The sequence below is a fragment of the Lagenorhynchus albirostris genome, chromosome X (assembly GCF_949774975.1).
Source record: "Lagenorhynchus albirostris chromosome X, mLagAlb1.1, whole genome shotgun sequence".
Lineage (NCBI taxonomy): Eukaryota > Metazoa > Chordata > Mammalia > Artiodactyla > Delphinidae > Lagenorhynchus > Lagenorhynchus albirostris.
The window spans coordinates 7,030,939-7,052,705 of record NC_083116.1 but is presented as its reverse complement, the minus strand read 5'-3'; the positions used below and the strand labels follow the sequence as shown (position 1 = coordinate 7,052,705).

Below are 21,767 nucleotides of genomic sequence, written 5' to 3'. Positions count from 1 at the left end.
CAAATGAGAGTTAAAAATCACTTAGAAAAATTCCATTAATGAAGAGAGTGAATCAGTGAAAATTTTGTAATTTGGAGACCTCTGAATTTCCTGATGAACTATTTTTTTTTTTTTTTGCGATATGCGGGCCTCTCACTGTTGTGGCCTCTCCCGTTGCAGAGCACAGGCTCCGGACGCGCAGGCTCAGCGGCCATGGCTCATGGGCCCAGCTGCTCCGCGGCACGTGGGATCTTCCCGGACTGGGGCAAGAACCCGTGTCCCCTGCATCGGCAGGCGGACTCTCAACCACTGCGCCACCAGAGAAGCCCCTGATGAACTATCTTTTAATTGAATATTGCCACATGATTTCAGGGCCTGTGTTTAGTTTTGTAATTGTGTTGGCTCCAAGTACTACTACTTAGCCTTGAACTAGCGACGAAACGTTAGGTGTGGGTTTCATATCTAAGTGATGTATTTGCACCAATGAAGGCCAAATTATGCAATGACATGTTGTACAAAGTGAGTTGAAAATGGCTTGACAATAGAAAAATGATGGGAAGAATTGTGACATCATACCATCCTTGGTAACATGGTATTACAAAGCTCAAAGACGCAAGCCATGACAGTCAGTATCATTATATGTGTTTTACAGAGTGCTTTTGTTTCCATAGATATTATGATTTTGTTGTCATTTAATTATAAATTTTACTTTGTTTTATAGTACTATGAGTTATTAAAACAAGTTTGTACTTAGCTTTGTTTATACACATTGAAGTAACATTATTATAAAAAAAAGTCAGCACTGAGAATCTGATCTAAAGTAATTGATTACTGTTTTCTAAATAGAAGGTGGTGAACGATGTGAATTCTGTAACTCAGTGGTCCTCAAGTGGGAGAATTTAGAAATGTGTGGAGGCATTATGATTGTCATAAAGACTGGGGGCTGCTACAATCAACTACTCTATGACTTAGAGGACAGTGGCTAAATGTCCTGCAAGTGCACAGAATAGACTTGAAAGACACAAAATTGTCATGTCAAAAATGTCAGTAGTGCTGTTGTTTAACTCTTACCCCCTTTTGGTCACTGTGTTGTTAGAGATAAATCTTAGCCCAGCTCTAGCAATTGCACTGGACCATATGGTCTGTAAACAGTAATTCGTATATCAGGACCCTCAACATGGAGGCCACCTAAGTGGCCCTGTCCACATCACAAATCTAAAGCCACATCAGCCTGTGCTTACAGGAAACACCTGTCTAGGGAAACCTAACATACAACAATCACAAACTTCCAATTCAGTTTTAGCTAGTTCAACTCACCCTAGAAGACAGGACCAACTAGCCTTGTAAGGAAATCCCAACCTCCTAGCTAGTCATGCCCTGTTTCCATGTTGCCTTTTCTAATGCTCTGTGAAACTGGCTCTTGGCTCAAATCCCTCCCAAACAGTGCTCCACTGTTTGGGAGGCACTGTACTCCCCCAATCCATGGATTATTTTCCCTTGAATAAAGAACATCAAATCTGTTACTCATTTGCATTATTTTTGTCATTTGACAATATGCCAGTCTGCCTCCTTGCTTTAATATCCTCCCATTCCTTTTTCCTCTTCATTCACAATTATTTATGTATACCCACCTCATTACATAAAGGACCAGAGTGTGTTAGTGTACGTGTGTGTGCATGCACCTGGTTGACTAAGCAGTTGCCTAAATTAGACTGGAATTTTTTGGTTTATATCTCTATAACTATTATTTCATTCTTTTATACTATAGGTCTTTGTGTCTATATTTGTATATAAATGTCATAATATATTTTGTCTAATAGATTATAACATTTTTCGATCCTTCACAGCACATAGCCCAGGGTTCTTTTTTTTCCCATTTTATTTCCATATAGTATAAATGTCTTAATCTTTCTTTGCCTCAATTTTATCATCTATAAAATGGAAAAGGGCACATACCTCTTAGGTTTGTTGTAAGGATTAAATGAGAAATAAGTGAGTACATAGTTTAGGTCAGTGACTACCGCATAAGTGGTTAATAAGATTTAGCTATATAAAGCTGTATATACTTTTTTCCAGTGAATGCATTTGGATTTTGATAGTCCCGTTAAAAAAGAAACCTGACATTTTAAAGCACAACAGGAAAATAGAGCTATTGCTGCAATAGAAGAAACGGAAGCCCAGAGAATGGTGTCACCAGTGTCCAATATTAGACACTGACTAGTGAGTCCATTCATTTTCATGTGAATGTTTTCCCACTTTCCCACCCTTCCACCCTGGAGGTTGATAAAAGAGTTAAGGAGTGGGAAGATGGCAGAGCTAACCATCTTTGAAACTATTTTTTACATTTATTTAACATTTAAACAAGAGTTGGAGAAAGCAGGATAAGAGACCATTTATTTAGAAGTAAAACTGCATTTTATCAATATAGAAATAAACCACATTTGTTTTCTCAAAATCAAGGTAAAAATTTGTTTAAATAGTCACTATAATGTGAAGCGTAGCATGTCAATTGCAAGAACACATTTTTAAAAACATCTTTATTGTAGTATAATTGCTTTACAATGGTGTGTTAGTTTCTGCTTTATAATAAAGTGAATCAGCTATACAAATACATATATCCCCATATCCGAGAACACATTTTGGTTATCCAACTCAGTGGCAGCTTCTGCTAAGAAAATATTTTATGTAGATCTTTTAAAGGCATTTTTCCCCTCCCTCAGAGGCATATTGAAATTTATCATTGAAGAATTATGTTATTCTTGATTTAATATGCTGCTTAGCTCATTAAGCCATACTTTAAATTTATAAAGGCTGATAGTACTTACACATCCAAGTAAGCAGAATGCTCACTTTCATGTTTTATAAATTACCTGTGGAAAACTGAGTTTCTCCTTGACCTTGCCTTTTTTTGATAGACCAATTGCATAGGCCCCTAACCAGGACGTTTTCAGCCCTGAAATCCCTGACCTCCCTCCTTCGCAGAATCTCTTTTGCTTTGGGAATGTTTAACCTACATCATGCTGCCCGGCTTATCTTTGTTTTAACACTGTCATTAAGAAATATCAATTCTTTAGATTAACTAGAACTCTTCAAAAAGATTTACTGTCACTTCTGTGGTTTTTCTCCTTTGATGGGAAGGCAGATAAGATAGAGGCAAGGAAGAAAAGTGAGATCCGTATACAAAACAATACCTTAGCTTTTTTTCTCATTTCCATTTTTCTCTGAGTTGTATTTACAGTTTGTATTTCTGGAAAGCCTTTTTCATTACATGCTGCATAAACATGAAGAATGTAGAGTGGTATCCATGCTGTTTATGGTTGGTTTGCTCTTTATGCTTATGTTTTCTTGCCCTTGGCAAGAAATAAAAAGTGATTTTGCAGTTTTCTTCACTGCCTTTTTATGAGTATAAAAAAGTACTTGTTCTTAATATTTTTCATAGATCTTTTAGTAGTGCAGTTGTCAAATAAAACCTCTCCTCTCTGGGTTGTTGATTTTATGGTCCCAACCAGAAGGTGGGTAATTTCAATCACTCGATAGCGTATTAGGATTAAAGCAAAAAGGATCTTTGCATGTTTTCCAGTGTGCATTTTACATGAAACAAAGCAGAATGGATGCAAGCCTTGATCAATTCCTGGTGTTTTCCTTGTCCACCAAAGCTTCTGTTAGAGCTCTTAAGGAGTTTTAAAAAAAATCTAGGCACAGAGGCTGTCATCTGCTATTGCCAAAGAACAGGCAGCCCAAAGCAAATGCCAAGAGTTTTATTGGGTTCTTTTTCTCAATTTGTTATTGCATCTGGTCTTGTTCATTGCACTACATGTCAGCTGATGCAGAGAGAGGTGACTGAAACATCTAGGTTCCAAATGGCAAAGTGGGAGGCTATCCGAAAGCATTTTATGTGTTTGTATTTGTTTCCTGAAGTTTAATGAACACAAAAGGCAGCAAGGGTTGACATAAAGCAGGCTGCAGTATGGGCTGATGGGGAACGCTTACTGCTCTGTTTTATTAGTACCAAGTGGCAGGACCACCAGAAAGGTGATGCCCATCTTTCCAACAAGTTGAAATATAATTGAGTGCCTTCTGCTGCTATATATTTCCTTTGTACTATCTTGAATTCTGCTTGGGTCCTCATCTTTGTTTGTGCGATTAGAATTCATTGTCACTCACTGTTCTTCAAACTTTGCAGTTCAGTGGTTACCCTCCACCTCAGACTAGGGGATGCCCAATAAAGAAGGAGGATGAGTCGTCTCTACAGCATAAAGGGACAAGAATATATCGGAGTTATGCTATAGACCATATAATTGCCCACGTATACCGGGGATGGGGTGGGGTTAGAAGTGATGTACAAAAACTGAAGCTCTGGGGAAAATGGACATAATAACCCTTTATCTGCCTGGATGAGGCGGACACCCAGTGGTTACATTCTTGATGATTCACATTGCGTGTTGTGGATTCCATGTGAAAATTCTCCAGGGACAATTGGCATGTGTTTCCAATGTTTAATTCAAATTTACTTACAAGATGGTTGGGGCAGATGTCACTATCTTTTTGTGGGCTCAACTCTAAGTGATTATTTTAAAAGATGCTCCAGGAAAATCAAAGCAGGAATTTGGGGCAGTAATCCTAAACTCAGATCCTTATCTAAATGTCCAGACTTTGGGTGTGAGCAGGGTTGTCGTACTGTAAAATACCTAGGCAGCGACTCAGAATAGCTCTTTTCTCATCACAGTGATGGATATGTTAATTAACTTGATTGTGATAATCATCTCACAATATATAGGATATCAAATCATCACATTGTATACCTTAAATATATACAATATTTATGTATTATACTTTATATATTTATATAATTTATATATTATATAATTATGTCTCAATAAAACCAGAAAATAATTTCAGCTCATATTTAGTGATTTTTTAACCTTAAAGTGAAAAATAATGGTGAATTATGATGTTAACTGTAACCTCTCTATAATTTAATGACAAATTTTGCCGAATATTGTTTTATTTTTATTTTCTCCTAAAAATAATTAAACGTCTTCTGTGCTTCAATATACACGGTACTTCATTTAATCCTATAAGCCAGTCACTTTTTAAATTTAGATTCAGAGATGTCAAATAACTTTAAATATTTTTCAGATTTCTGTCTTACATATTAATGTCTACATGAACATACGAATTCCTGGGTGCTGGGTTGAGTTCTCTGATCAATCAGCATTCTTCCCAGAAGTACCAGATACATCAAGAACAGTGAGCCATCAGAACAGAGATGGCCAAACCTGGGACCTGTTGGCATTAGGGTTCAGGGTCTCTTATCTATGTTTCATATCAGGTGTTTTTGCTTTTTCCTATTTTAGATATTAGGGCTCAACATATATTTTGAAAAAAATATCGAACTAATAGTTGGTTAAGATTCATAATGCCTCTCATCTCCAGAAACATAGCAAGGGGGTGCTGAAACCTGTGCTTAGTAGTATTTGCATTTACCCCTGGCTAGGGTTTTAGGGCATAGTTTTAGGCCAAACCTTATTAATGTGCAGCCTAAGTCATTTCAGGTATGAAGATCAAACGCTCAAAAGAGCAAAGACCTAGGCAGGCACTGCAGGTTCATTTGGAATAAATTGCTTTGTAAATCATTTTATTTGCACCATTTCAATCCTCATAGTTACGTTGTATAGAGCTGTCTAGTTTAGCCAAAATATTTCAAAACTCAGTATTGAAGAATGAGCTCATGAATCTGTGTTTTTTTTTGTATCCTGAGATTGGCTATAAAGAGCTTAGTACTTTTTAATCACTTCTTTCTTTGTGGGAACAAGTATCAATTTGGACTATAAACGGGATCCATACCTTATGACTTGGCAGATTTGCTGAAATGTTGTGCATATTTATCTGAGGGTCAGCATGGCAAGAACTCATCTTCCAGATGATATTTAAGAGATTTAAATTACTTATAAATTACAACATGCCTAATTCTAAAAGGATTAAGATAAATATGAAAATATTTCTTGATAAGGGCAGTTAAATGCAAAAAAATAAGAGTACGCACAAATACAAATTCATATACATGTGAGAACCTATTTTAAAAGAGGGCAGAGAGAATCAGGTTGGACTCTGGAATGAATGAAGTACAGAAACTGAGCAATCGATTTAGCAGCCCAAACAAGAAGCAGGACCCACTGGATAATGTTGTGTGATTTTCTGGTGAAAAGAAGCAAAGCTACCCAAACACCTGTTTTCTTGACACTGAATTCTAAGAAGGACATGTAGGGGGATCCTTATCTTCAGATTCAGTTTTTAAATAAATACAGCAACACTCTTCAAATGGATACATCTCAAATGGATTCTCCAGAAATGGTGAATGTCACATCAAATCAGATTTGAGTGGAGTCATCTCTGTGGACCACAAGGCAAACTTGTCCGGTGCAAATATGGCTGATGGAACAACATGAAACCAGTGCTTAGAGTACCTGGAGGAAGGAGTCCATGAGATCTTCTGGTACTTTCTCTCGTGCTATGAGCCAAGGGTTCAAATTTAAGTTTGTCTTGATTAATAAGGAAGGAAGGATGGGGGAGGGAACAAAAATCCATTAAGCCGTACAGGATAAGAGAAATGGAAACTCTGCATTTCTGTCCCAAGGGTCAGTATTTCTCTATAAAACTTGAGGCCCTAAGCCTTGAAAGGTCTGCTGGGGCCCAGGGTAGGCCACCCCAAAATGTGCCTCAAGGACATATTGATTATTTTGAATTAAAGTTATTTAATAAACAGCCAATGCAGGAGAGGCACTCTGACCTGCTTTATGTCTCCCTGAAATCAGGAAATAAATCTCTCATGAAAGGTGCTCTCCCTGCATCTGGAGGTAGAAGGACACCCTTATCACCAAAGATAGGGAATTGGGGCCAAGAAACCTATATATACAAACTACCCCAAGCCCAAACTCTGTTTAGAGTTTTCACTAATAAGGTACCCAAACCTAAGTTTCTTGGTCCTGTCAATTCCTCACAATTGTATTCTTTTCTTTTCTAAAAAGTATAAAAGCTGCCTACTTTGGCCACTTCTGAGGTTCCAAATGGGCCCTCCATATGCATGAATTAAAATTTGCTTTGCCTTGCATCAATTTTACTGTTAGTCCAGCCACAAGAACTCAAGAGAGGGAAGGGGGAAATTTCCTCCCTGACAAATCCCAGAGATGGGTTTGACTGTAGTTTGAGGACGAAAAGCCTTTTCCGGCAGAGCATGGGAAAAAGGGTGATTTGCAAAGCAACATTAAGGATTGAAGCTGAGATTAAGAACCAAACAGACAGTAGACTAGAAACATTAATCCAAAAGGACTGTGGAGAGAGTCATTAACTAGTGAAAGTTGACTAGATAAACACATGGTAGGTCAGGGGAGAACAATCAGGTGCAGAACAGAGTGTGCTAGGCATTCTCTGGAAATATTGCTAGGCAAGCTTGCAAATTTACATGGAGTTCACTGGTATTTCCCATATATGGGCCACTGACTCAAAGAGAATCAGTTTGGTTCATATACCACACATTAAAAATACACAGTAGTTTAACTGTATATTTCCCCTTCTAGACTGTGAACTCCATGAGGAAAGAGACAGCTTGTCTTATTTACTGCTAAACATCCATTAGGAGGCACATGGCTTGACAATTAGAAGAAAACAAAAATGTTTGAAGGACAGAATTAACGTGCCTATGTTTTCTCATTTAATAATGGCTATTTATAAGGGGGAGGTGGCATTATCCCTATGTTATGGATGAGGATGTAAGACTGAAAGTTGAGATCACTTACACATCCTACAGCTCTTTATCCACTTAATAAGTAGCAGTGCCATCATTTGAACGCAGGTCTGCTTTAAGTAAAAGCCCATTAAGCAACACTGTCTCCTTACCAAGCAAACATTTACAGACTAGGCACAGGGCACTGATTGCAATGTTAGATATTGGAGATACTGCAGAGAAAAGTAAGATGTGGTCCTCAGCTTCCCAAACAGAAAAGCAGAGGGTCATACAAAAGTAAAACACAGAGCTTTTTTAAAGATCTAAAGATACGAAAAAATCACAATAGATGACAGCACAAACATTTAACCCTCATGAGAGAGGATCAGAAGTTTTTGATGAGATGCTTACAAGATAGACATTAGAAGAATTTAAGGAATCTGATACCTCATGTGGACATGGGAGGTGTGGTAGGCAGAATTTTGGCCCCTGTGGCCTTCTCTCTCTCTTCTTTCTCAGTAATATGTTGAATTGCAGGCCAAAATGGACTTTGCAGATGTAATTAACATTCTTATTAGTGACTTTAAAATAGGGAATTTATCCTGGATCATCTGGCCAGGCCCAGTAATAAGTATATGAGCTCACTTTTTGATCTCCATTTTGTTTACTGCATTTTGTTTTTCTGATTATGTTAGCTATATTGGTGAGTAATGCATAAATATATTTCTTATCTTTACAAAGAATCAGCTTTCGTTTTGTTAATTCTCTCATATTTTGTTTTCTGTCTCATTTGCTTTGCCCTTAATTGTATTTTAAACCTTCTTTTCAGATTTGCTCTGTGATATTTTTTTCAAGCTGAATTAGTTGAATGGTTTTTTAATTTTTTCCACATAGTCTAATAAAAATATTCAAAACTGTAAATTTCTCTGTAAGTTGTGCTTTAGATATATTCCACAGTTTTGACAGATACTACTTCTATTGTTCTTAAGGTCAAAGGATCTCATCATGTACATTAGAATTTATTAGTTAATGCGTGGTTTATTTGGTGTATTTTTCCTCAAGACACAGAAGATTTTTATCACGCCTTTATTATTCTAAGAATTTTTTTTGTTTTAGTTATGTATTGCTACCTAAGACAACCATTTTTATTATGTTGAAGATTGCTGTGGGACATCAATTTAGACAAGTCACAGGAGGAATGGTTTGTCTTTGCTCCACAATATTTGAGGCCTCAGATTGGAAGACTCAATGACTGGGGCTGGGACGGTAGACTGTAGTGACTACACATGGGCTCTCTATTTGGCTTAGGCTTCTCACATCATGATAGCTGGGTTCCAAGAGGAAGTATCCAGAGAGCAAGTATTCTAAGGGACCTAGAGACTCAGAATCTGCTTGACTTTTTTATGACTCAGTCGAAAGGCACACAGAGTGGCATCTGTGAGACTCTTTGCTGAAGCCATCCCAATCTAGCCCAGATTCAAGGAGAGGGGAAATAGCACTCACCTCTCGAATGAAGGAGTCCCTAATAATCTGTGGTCATGTTTAAAACCTGCCTCAGTCGTACCATGTTCAAAGAACTTGTTTCTGTGTACTGTTAAATCTTATGGTTTATATGTGCCTCATTTATTTCCCCATACGTTTATTTACAACAGTTTTCTATTTTTAAGTATATCTTTTAAAAAGCAGGATATCTTTGGTATTTTTTGTTTATTCAATATTAGAGACTCTTTTGATTGCCCCACATTAATATAGCAGGTACAGATCCATGTGTCCAGGTTTGAACACTCTTTGGGTTGTGCTTTTATTTATTTCATTGCTTTTTCCATATGTATTTTGTTTTATGAGGGCTCTGAGTGGTCTCAGACTAGTGCCAGGACAGTAACTAGACATCTAGGTTCGTAAGTGCAATTGAGAAGTGCCTCCCAGCTCCAAGTCTGACTTAGCCCACCTTGATCACATCGATATCTTGGGGCTCTCCAGGACAGTGTGAAGGAAATTAGTGGCTACAAAGAGAATCATCTACCCCAGCTTATCCCCCTGCCTTGGGTTCTTTACCCTCTCCAATTTCCATTAGTCATTTCCCCTCCATTCTTAGACCCAAACACTTTCTATATGTCTCTAAGGATTTCTCACACTTTTGTTTCAGGTGTGGAGTGTAGGATCGTGTTCTGTCAATATCTTGACTTCTTCGTTGCCTCTGGTTGGGTTTGGAGAGGAAACCCATGTTAGTTTGACATCTTGTCTCAAAGTTTTTGGTTTCGTAAAAGTATATTCATCTGATGTTTTAAAAACATACATAAATGCAATGGTGTATTATACATTTGCTCTTCAGCTTAGAAAATCTAGTCATTATAAATGAGGGGAACTCTCCCTTGTGCATAGCACTTCGTGGATTTTATAGCATCATCATCTTCATTATTTCAATGCTCAGAACAACACTATGACATAGTTATAGACGAATAAACTGAGAAGTTAAGTGACTTGCCTATAAATGTAGCTAATAAGAAACATTGATGAAGTTCAAATTCAGATCCTCTGACTCCACAAATTTCTTTCTACTATACCCTCTCAATACTAAGTTTAAGATCATTTCTCTGAGTCACAAAAACAGAGGCACAGATAGATTGCATGTTGAGTGAAGACATTTTTTAAAATAATTTTTAAAATATTTAATGTAAGTATAGCTATTATGTGTGACAGAAAAGACCAGCTTAAAATGATGGATTGACTATGTAGGTTTAGAAAACCAGTGACAAAATAGGCATCCATCTGGTGTGCACATTTATTTTTTAAATTGAGATTTTTTGTTCAACTTTATTTTTACACAATTTCAAATTTATGGAAAGTTGCAAGTATAGTACTAGGAATTTCCTTTATTCTTCACCAAATTCACCAATATTTCATCACGTTTTCTTGCTTTCACTCATTCATTCATTTGTTTTCTTTCTCTCTCTCTCTCTGTGTAAATAATACATATAGTATGTAAATATATAGTATTTATTCCCCCAAAACCATTTAAGGGATAAGTCACACATATTATGAATCATTGACCTAAATCCCTAAATACCTTAGGATGTATTTCCCAGAACAATAAACCACAGTAATACCAAAATTGGGAGATTTAACTTTGATATAATAATATTCTCTAATTTAGGAATCTGCAAACCTTAGGTCTCAGGTCAAACATGGACAACTGCTGCTTGTTGTGAATAAACTTTTTCTGGAACACAACCACATTTTGTCTATGACTGTTTCTGGGCTACAACAATACAATTGAATAGTTACAACAGGTACCATATGACCCACAAGTCTACAAATATTTAATATTTGATCCTTTACAGAAAAAGTTTTCTGATCCTTCTAGAATCCATAGTCAAATTTGACCTTGTCTAAATAATAACCTTCATAGTTGCATTTCCTCATTCACGACCCACCGAAGATCATTCATTTTATTTAGTTACGTTTCTTTAATCTCCTTCAGTCTACAACAGTTCCTCGTCCTTTCCTTGTATTTAATGACGTTGAAATTTTTGAAGAATAAAGACCACTTATTTTGTAGAATATCTCTTTATATTGGTTTATCTGATATTTCCTCACGATAGATTTAAGTTGTACATTTGTGACAGGAATAACACTGAAAAGATGCTGTGTTCTTCTTAGTGCACCTTATCAGTAGGTATATTAGATGTCAATTTCTCTTTTGTTAGTGATATTCATCTTAATCACTTAAGTTGGTGTTTGCTAAGTTCTTCCAACATGAAGTTACTATTTTGCCATATTGACATAATTTTTTGGAGCATCAGCTGAGACTTTATAAATATCTCGTTCTGAACGAATTATCACTATGATGGTTAAAAAGTGATTTTTAAAAGTCCCATATGCATATTTTAATATCTTGGTAGGATGATGAAGCTCAGGCCTATGCCCACAAAGTGCAGGAGAAATGTTTAAGGCCAATACTCACTAGAAGCCAGGATTCACACAGAATGCTGAGCCTTATCTTCAGTGCCTTTTTGAGTCTGAATAATGGATGTGGTATTGAAAACAGGGAACATTGTTTGGCTGACAGAATATTTATGGAGTAAAGTACTACAGGAGTGCTCAGGATAAGTTCTGAATAATATTCTTTCAGAAAATTCAGTATAGAGATTCAAATGTAAAACTATAAGATGAATAAGAAATTTCCATCAATTCAAAATGGTTCAATATAAGGCATAACTGTCTGCATGCCAGAAAGAAACAGGCCACAACATACAGGTTTGGGTGACAGTGATTTGTAGCAGCTGTCCACAGCCAAATATTTCACTTGTGTGAGGCTGTGAGAAACAAGTCCATTGGGCTGAGCTTAGACACAGTCTCCATGCCCTCGGTTAAGGGCAATCACTTAGACTGCCACTTTCAAAATGACTTTCTCAGGTAGTGGTAGCTGACATACCAAATGTATGAAACTTCTGATTTGACTCGAGATAAAGTCAAAACGAAGGTCATATCATCGTCCTCAAAGTCAGACTTTGTTCAGGAAGTAATTAGAAGAAGGATGATTAGGGAAGCAGGAACAGAACATTTTCTTCCAAGTGTTATTGACTTAGCATTGATTGATGTTTCTGTTCTGTCCACTCTGATTTTAAAAAAAGGATGAGTTGAAGGACTAATTTTGAGTATATTCATTTTCAATTTCCGTTCAGTATTGGCTTGGAATAGAGCAAATAGTGAAATGATAATGGTAAAGACAAAGAAGGGTAGCAAATGTTTTTCTAGATGGTACCAGAGGGATTTCCCAATACAGCACAAAGGAAGTAGTAGGAAAGAAATCTCACAACATATTTTATGTGATTGAAGTATCAATCTCTAGGTCTCCCCATTTAGACATTTACATAAAATGTTGCAAATAGTCTTGTAAATACTGGTTTTTAGGCAATCCTATGTGTAATTTTAAGAAATTTTATTTTTAGAGTATGTCAGGAAGCTATAATTTTGGGGTAGTAATAATGATAGAATAAGTTGGCTTCAGTTATAGTATCCTAAAAAGGCATCAAATAATCACACTCTCATTATAATGTACAAATACAAGCCCTCTAAGAGAACAAAGATTAAGTGAAAGAAAAGAAAAATTATACCAGTGTTGAACCTTACCATATCTTGTCATACACATATGAAGATAAGAGCTAATGTTTGCTGAGTTGTTACTCGCATTCAACTGAATCCCATGTGTGAACTGATTTATAAATCTGTACATTCCATGGTAGGTTCTCTTCTACTGCTATTCACCACAAAAATGTTCGTTTAGCTTCTCTGCAAAGTTGTTGATGTTTTGAAGGATATATTACCTATATACATCTGGATCATTAGCTTCGTAATTCTCCAAGATGGAGATTTGTTAGGAAGTTAATTTTAAGTGGCAAAATGTCTAAATTATTTTAAGATTGGAAATATCTCTCTACTTCCAATCATTGAAAGTTTGCTTTTCACAATGCAATAATATATTCATTCAAAATATGTTTGAGAGCTTACTATGGAACAGAAATTTTTCTTAAAAGCTGGGGAATATATTGTATGTATTGAGGGTATTCAGGGAAGGTTTTAGGGTCACATAGTCTGAAGTGAGAAGTGGCGAGAAAGGAAGGTTTTAAAACTAATTCAACAACTGCTATTTGGTATTAAGATTTCCATGAAAAAGCTACTTATGATGACACTTTAAAAGAAATAGTCTTCCTGTGGAAAAATAGTTAGGTTTCCAAAATGTAGATATTAATAGTTTATGAAGACTCAAGGGTATTGTATATTGCTATTTATCTTGATTTGTACCAGGATGACATAAATAGGCACCAAGTCCCAGCCAGAATTTTCTGTGGGAAAAGGGAAACACAGGAAGTGCTATAGATTATTTTTTAAATTATGGTGATTTGAAGGACTGTATCTGCAGACAGATTGCCTGAATTCCAATCCTGGCTCTGCCATCCACTACTTGTGTGATCTTGGGTAAATATGAGAAAACGTAAAACCTCTCTGCAGTTTCCTACTCAATAAGGTTACTGGAGGATTAAATAAATGTATGTAAAATATCGGGTTGGCCAAACCCGAACAAACTTTTGGCCAACCCAATATTTATAAAAGTGGCACGTAGTAAGTACTTAGGTACTAATATTACTATTAAATAAGGGAAAACTGTACATATGAGAAAATCCAGACTAAAGAATTTTCATCATTAAAGAAGAATGAATGAAAATAAGTGAAGATGCAATTCAAAAAGTTAAAAATACAAACAGAACAAAAGGAACCATGAGAAATGAATTGTTAAATTTAGCAACATAAATTATTGGATTGAAAATATAGATTAAAATCAATCCAAGCCTTGGCACATGGTAAAGATAATCAAAATGGACAATTTGTTTATGAATCAGAGAAAACACAAGATATGCTATCAGAAATTTGGAAGGGAATAAAATTATTCATAATGGTGGTGATAACTGATAACAAAAAATAAACTTGTCAGTTGCTTCTGGAAAAAGTAGTTTCTTTGTTAGGAGACCAAAACCAAGTAAAAAGACCAAGTCATGTAGTTGAATCATGGTTGCTGTGTATTTCTCTGAGGGGATGGTGATGTGAGCAGCCGGCTGACACTTGGTGAAGAAGATGGCAAAGAGGGGCTTCCCTGGTGGCGCAGTGGATGAGAGTCCGCCTGCCGATGCAGGGGACACGGGTTCGTGCCCCGGTCCAGGAAGATCCCACGTGCCGTGGAGCGGCTGGGCCCGTGAGCCATGGCCGCTGAGCCTGCGCGTCCGGAGCCTGTGCTCCGCAACGGGAGAGGCCACAACAGTGAGAGGCCTGCGTACAGCAAAAAAAAAAAAAAAAAAAGATGGCAAAGAGGTGAGGGAATAGGAAGCAAAGTTTAAGTGACAGTACTTGGAATAGAAACTTGAACTTGCCAAGCTTGGCAAGTTTTTGCTTCCTAACATATTCTTATATATTTTCTCCCTGAATTCTGAAAAAAAAACATTACTTTTCAAAATGCCAGCCTGGCTCAGCTAGATTAAGGGAAAAAAAGGAATAGGGTTGCACCAGAGATCGAGGGGCAGAATCACTCTTCTGGGAAATGGATATGATGGCAGAGCCCTTGTGTACTGTTGGTAGGACTATAAATTAGTGCAGCCAATATGGAAAACAATATGAAGGTTTCTCAAAAAATTAACAATAGAATTACTATATGATCCAGCAATTCTATTTCAGGATATATACACAAAAGGGTCTGTAATCAGAGTCTTGAAGATACATTTGTATACCCATGCTCATAGCAGCAGTATTCACAATAGGCAAATGATGGAACCACCCAAGTATTTGTTGATAGATAAATGGTTAAAAATCTGGTCTATACATGCAATGGGATATTATTTAGCCTTAAAAAAAGGAAGGAAATTCTGACACATTCTTACAGCATGGGTGAACCTTGAGGGCATTATACTAAATGAATAAGTCAGTCACAAAAAGACAAATACTGTATGATTCCATTTATATGAGGTAGCTGGAGTTGCTAAATTCATAGACAGAAAGTTGAATGGAGGCAGGGGGATTGAGGAGTTGTTTAATGGGTATAGAGTTTCAGTTTTACAAGATGAAAACAGTTTTTTGAGATTGCTTGCATAAATGGATTTAATATTACTGAAATGCACACTTAAAATGGTTAAGATGACAAATTTTGTTATGTGTATTTTACCACAATTAAAAATAAAAAGCAGGAATGACTATATTAGTATCTGGTAAAGTAGACATCATAGCAAAGAGAGCTACTAAGGGCAAAGAGGAATATTACATTATTATAAAAGCATCAATCCACCACAAAGATATAACTGTCCTGAATATGTATCAACCAAACAGCAGAGTTTCCAAATACACAAAGCAAAAACTGACAGAACTGAAAGAAGACATTGACTAAGCCACAGTTATACTTGGACTTCAAACACCTAACACTCAGCAACTGATAGAACCACTAGGCAGAAAGTCAGCAAAGACTGAATAACTGAACAAAACAATGACCAATAGGATCTAATTTATATATAGAAGAGTCAACAACAACAGAGTACACACTTGTTTCAAGAGTCCTCAGAGCATATATTGATACCAAGATAATGTACATCCTGGGCCATAAAATGAGCCTCAACAAATTTAAGAGATTGAAATACTACAGAACATATTTTCTGAGCATAACGGAATCAAACTAGAAATATGTAAATATGAAAGACAACAGGAAAATCTCTAAACAATTGGAAATTAAACACACTTATAAATAATCCATGGGTCAAGGACAAAGTCGCAAGGAAAATTTTTTTAAAAAGACATTGAGCTGAATGAAAATGAAAAGACATATCAAAATATGTGGAATGCAGCTAACGTACCACTAAGAGAGCAATTTATAGCATTAAATGCTTACATTAGAAAGAAGGAAAGGTCTCAAATCAGAGACCTAAGTTCTTACTTAAAGAAGATAGGAAAAAAAGAAAATAAACCCAAAGCAAGGAAGTAAATAAAGAGCAGAAATCAACAAAATTGAAAGGAAGAATAAAATAGTTTTTCCCCATTGATTTTCTCTATTCAAAACAATCAATGAAATTGACAAAACTTTGGAAAGACTGACAAAGAGAAAATTAGAGAAAACAACGACAAATATCAGGGATGAAACAGGGACTATCATCACAGATCCTGCAGTCAGTTAAATGGATAATAAGTGGATACTCTTGTTAACTCATAAATGTGAAAAATTAGAAGAAATGAATCAATTCTTTGAAATACCACAAATTACCACCCCCCCCAAAAGGTTATATAGGCAATGTAATTAGTCCTATAACCAATAAAGAGATTGAATTTGTAGTTTAAGTTCTGAAAAAGAAATACCCATGTCCACATGATTTCACTGGAAAATTCTACCAAACAGAGATTATACATTGACATTTACTCTTTATCACAAAATCAAAGAGGGTGAGGACATTTCACATCTCATTTTATGAAGCCAGGATTACCCTGATAACAAAACTACAAAGAGAGTACAAGAAGAAAGTGGAAAGAGTCACCATACCTGGTATTAAGGTTTACTATGCAGTCACAATAATGAAGACAGCATGGTGTTTGCTGAGGGATGACACATATATCAATGGAACAGAATAAAGAACCCAGAAATAGACTCAAACCAATATTCCTAACTATTTTAGACAAAAATGAAAAAGCAATTCAAGGAGTAAGAGTACCCTTTTTAACAAATTGTCCTGGAGCAATCGGACATCCATAGTTTAAAAACAAAACAAAATAACAACAAAAAAACCTTGGCCCAAATCTCATACCTTATACAGAAATGAAAAAATATCACACATTGAAATGTAAAACTATATAATCTTAGAGAAGATGTTTGGTACCTAAGACCAGGTGAAAAGTCCTTAGACACCAAAAGCATGATCCATAAAAGGAAAAAATTGATAAACTGGACCTCATGAAAATTATGACTTTTGCTTTGTGAAACATGCTATAATGATGATGAAGCATAAGCTACAGACTGGGAAAAAATATAAATCACATTACCTGACAAAGGACTTGTATCTGAAACGTATAAAGAGCTCTTGACATTCAACAGTGAAAAAATTTAAAAATCCAATTAGAAAATGGGCTACAGCAGTGGCCCACGATAAGCAGATGGGTTGGACCTATATGGCTCCTTTATTCCTGGGGTTATCATTTCATTGCTAAAAATGACGTAAACAGAAACCAGACCGAAAAACTCCTAATAAGAGTACAAGAACTGGAGAAGGAGATGCAATGGCTTAAAAAGGAACAGGCCAACAACAACAAGAATTCAAATATTAGAGAAAATTCTTCAGGAACTGGAAGTGCTAAGTGTGCTCTTTTTTTTTTTTTTTTTTTTAAATTTCAGTGCTCATGACCAAAGACATGCAGCCCTAACATTAGTCTGTCTGGTCTGGACTAGGGATACCAAGGCTTTGCCAGTCAGGAGAACACAATACTACTGAACAGAAACTGAGGCTTAACCAAGATTAGACTAGGAGAAAACAGGCAGACCTCCAACCCTCGCTGATGTGGGTGAACAAACAAAGACATTAAATGACTTTGGACAGGTGATTTCTCTTGACCTTTGTTTTTACTTTCCAAGGGGCAGGGATTCAGAGGATTTTAATTTGAAAGGGGTCAACGATGCTGCTAAAGAGATTCATTATGCCCACATTTCCAATCAGGTGCTCCCTCCAGACTTCTCTCTACTGGCCTGGGCCCCTGTAGAACCCAGCTTCAGTGCTAGGTTCAGCTATCATGAGCAGACTTATTGCCATTTTCCCTTTGTGCTGATTTAGATATTGTAACCATGAATTATACAGCTCAGAAATATGACGACACATAAGATTTTAGGAACTTGTGTAAAATACATGTAGCCAACAGAGTGATTAATTTTCAGTGGACTACTCTCTCTGCTCAAGTACAGCTAGGAGTCCAGAGCCTGGGTGAGGGGAAAGGACAAGAACCTTTCTAGTTATGTCAATGTGAAGTGAGTGGCCAGGTGTTACTTTATCGTCAAGTCTGCTGTACGATGGCTGTCTTTTTCTGATTGCCAAAGGAATGGAGAAGCCAGAGATTATTGATAAATCTGCTGAACATAGAGAAATATCCCCAGAAACCTCACTATGGTATGGCTGTAGAATTTTCTCTTGTCTTATATGACTTTAAGTTTGAAAATATCAACTGGATCTAGGATTGGGAGGTTTAGGAGTTCAGTGCTACCCACCACTGACAGCTATAGGCTAAATACACTGTTAAAACTTACATGTTGTATAGTATACTAGAAGGACTGGACTCTGTTGCCATACCCTGTGGGAAAGGACCAAAAATGGATGGAGTGATAGAATAAAGAAAAGTTAATAACTCTGTCATAAGGCAGACCATTGCATTTGTAGTAGGAGTGGAAATGTACATTATAAGCCCCTAATAGATCATCCTAAATGTCAAGTATAGGAATCCTGATCCAGCATCTTGTAAGTAGGGGATGCATCGAGCATCCACGTTTATTTCATGAAGAGTAAACAAAAGCCTAAAGGGACTGTAATGACACACAGAGGAAGAAAATATTATATATAGAAGACAACAAAGAGGCTCTGTGTTTATACAGAAACTAAAACACCATTTAACCACAGAAAAACTCACCAGGGTCTAGGAGGCAACAACCAGCTAGTGGTAGGTGGGTGTAGAAAGGAAATAATATACATGCTATATATATAATTGCAAGAAGTCCTAGAAATTCAGATGATCAGCTCTTAACAAAAGCCCATAAGGTCATAGTAAGGAAGGTCTTGCTGCTTAAATAAGAAACAATTTGTTCTTTTATCCCTATCATAAAAGATTGAGATTTTTAATAAGCAGTCGTAAAATGGAGATGTATTTCTGTGCACCTGGAAACCTGTGCCTTGTGTTCAAATTCATGAAAGCCTGATTTTGTCAGTGTTAAAAAAAAATAGGCTATAGACATGAATAGAAATCTTAGTGAAGAGGATATACAGATGGCAAATGAGCACATAAAAAGATGTTCAACATTTACCATCAGGGAATTGCAAATGAAAAGTTCAATGAGATATCACTATACATGAACCAGAATCACTTAAAACAATTTTTTAAATGATAACACCAAATGCTGGTGAGAGTGCAAGAGACCTGGTGGGACTGTAAACTAGTATAGCCACTCTGGAGAGAAGTATGGAACTTTTTTACAAAACTGAATATGCCATTACCATATGACCCAGCAATTGTACTCGTGGGCATTTATCTCAGAGAAATGAAAACTTTAAGTTCATAGAAAAACTTATACAGGAACGATCATATCAGCCTTATTCGTAATAGTCAAAAAATAAAAACAACGAAAATGTCCTTCAATAAATGAATGGTTAAACTGTGGTACATCCATACCATAGAATACTACTCACCAATAAAGAAAGCAAAAAAAAAAAATTGATACACACAACCACTTGAATATATGTCAAGGGATTTATGCTGAATGTAAAAAGCCAATCACAAAAGGTTATATGTTGAATGATTCTATTTATTTAACATTCTAATGGCAGCATTATAGACATAAAGAACAAACTACTGATTCCAGGGGTCATGGAGAGAGGGAGATAGTTGTGATTATAAATGAGTAGCATGACAGATCCTTGTGATGGAAACTTTCTGTATCTTGACTGTAGTGGTGATAATCACAGGAAATTACACAAGTGATAAAATTGCATAGAACCATACACACACGCACACAAACTTGTGCATGTAAAACTGGAAAAATTGAATATGGTAAACGGATCAAAACAATTTCAGTTTCCTGATTGTGATATTGTCCTATAGATATGCAAGATGTTACCACTGAGAGAAACTAGGTTAAGGGTGTAAGGTATCTTTCTATTTCTTATGACTGCACATGGCTTGACGATGATCTTAATTTTTAAATAAAATTAAAGCAAGTTTGTGGCATCATTTAAATGCTACTAAACTCTCAACAAAATAACAATCATAATATTAAAAAGAAATGTAATATTGATGTACACAAGAACATTGACTCTCTATGCTGAGTAACAGAAGCTGGATAAAAATGAGTACATACTGATTCCATTTATATAAAATGCCAGAACATGTAATCTATGGAGACAGCAAGCAAATCAGTGGTTATCTGAGGATGGGGGTGCAGAGAGGGACAAGAGGAAGCAATTGTCAGGGGGTAAGGGGAGACTTATGGGGGTGATGGGTATTTTCACACCTAAAATTGTGGTAATGGTTTAACAAGTATACACATATGACCAAAGTCATTCAGCGGTCACTTTAAGCATGTGCAATTTATTATATGTCAATTATACTTCAATAAAACCACTTAAAAGGATCGTCTCTTCAGAGAAAAAACAACAACAACTTTGGAAGGAATAGAGATAAAAGATGTTTGGAGGGGAGATGATGTTGTTTTCGAATTCTTTGTAGACAGTTGCCTGTACTGAGAGCAGACAGCTCTTACTTCCCTGCCCTTGGGAAGCCACTGCTCCACCTTAAGTTTCTTTAGAAAGTGGGCTGATCAGTGTTGAGTTTGTGGCTTCCATCCACCATTATTTGAGTCCTCAGGGTGCTTTCAATAACTTTTAGTAGGGTGAGATTTTTGGCCCTCTGGAGGACCTTTAGTCGCTGGCATCGTAGGGTGAGATGTAGCAAACACTTGTATGACGTAGGTGGCCTGGAAGTGATTTGTCTATTTCTTGGGATGATACTGCCACCTACACACCTCAAACCACATAGGTTCTGGCAATGTACACTTTGTCGTGCCCCTCGTCCAGCCCCCTACCCCAAAGACAGAAACGCCAAGCCCCTTTCCACCTTGCCTGTGGGTTCAAGTGTTAAGTAGGAAATTTATCTTCAGCACTCAGTCCTGACCCATTCCTTATCCCCACTGTCTGGTTAACTGTGATTCTGCCAGTGTCCCCCGCAACCTTGCAGGACTCAATGTCCCTCCCTCCTCACACACCTGCCTCTTCCCTTCCTTCCCTGCTCCCACCATGAGAGAACTCGCAGAAACACACAGAAATTTTCACAAGTTGATTTTTATTTAATTAGCATCCGTGTACCCTGATGTTGTAAAATTCCGTGTCTACACAGTTGGCCATTTCTCAGACTTCAGACTTGGCAGATATTTCTGAGGTCTCTGGCCTCCCCCTGAGCTTTACTGGCTCACCAGCTTTTCGCTTGGAGGGGTGTTGCCGCACGGCACTTGGTTCTGCACGGCCTCTTGGTTCTGCTCGGCCTCTTGGTTCTGCTCTGCATTATTCTGATGTTGATTTAGTGTCTCATCCAGCCTGTGAGAACAGCTGGAGAGTGTTTGTCTTGTAGCTTTCTTCTGCTGTTTTGTGGGGTTGACAGCTTTCTTAGAGGCTTTTTTATTCAGACTCCTTTGACGGGGTTTGCTCACGGTCCTGGCTGTCTTCAGCACCTGGAAGGACAACAGAGTGAGGTCAAAAGGACATTGGATTAGGGAGAAGAAGATGGGCTATTGATGGAA

General features: G+C 36.9%; 1 pseudogene; it reads left to right on the top strand.

Moving 5' to 3' along the window:
- LOC132514035 (tRNA pseudouridine(38/39) synthase-like) overlaps nucleotides 1–21,408 on the top strand; it is a 30,562-nt pseudogene extending 9,154 nt beyond the window's left edge.
- The last annotated feature ends 359 nt before the right edge of the window (nucleotides 21,409–21,767 follow it).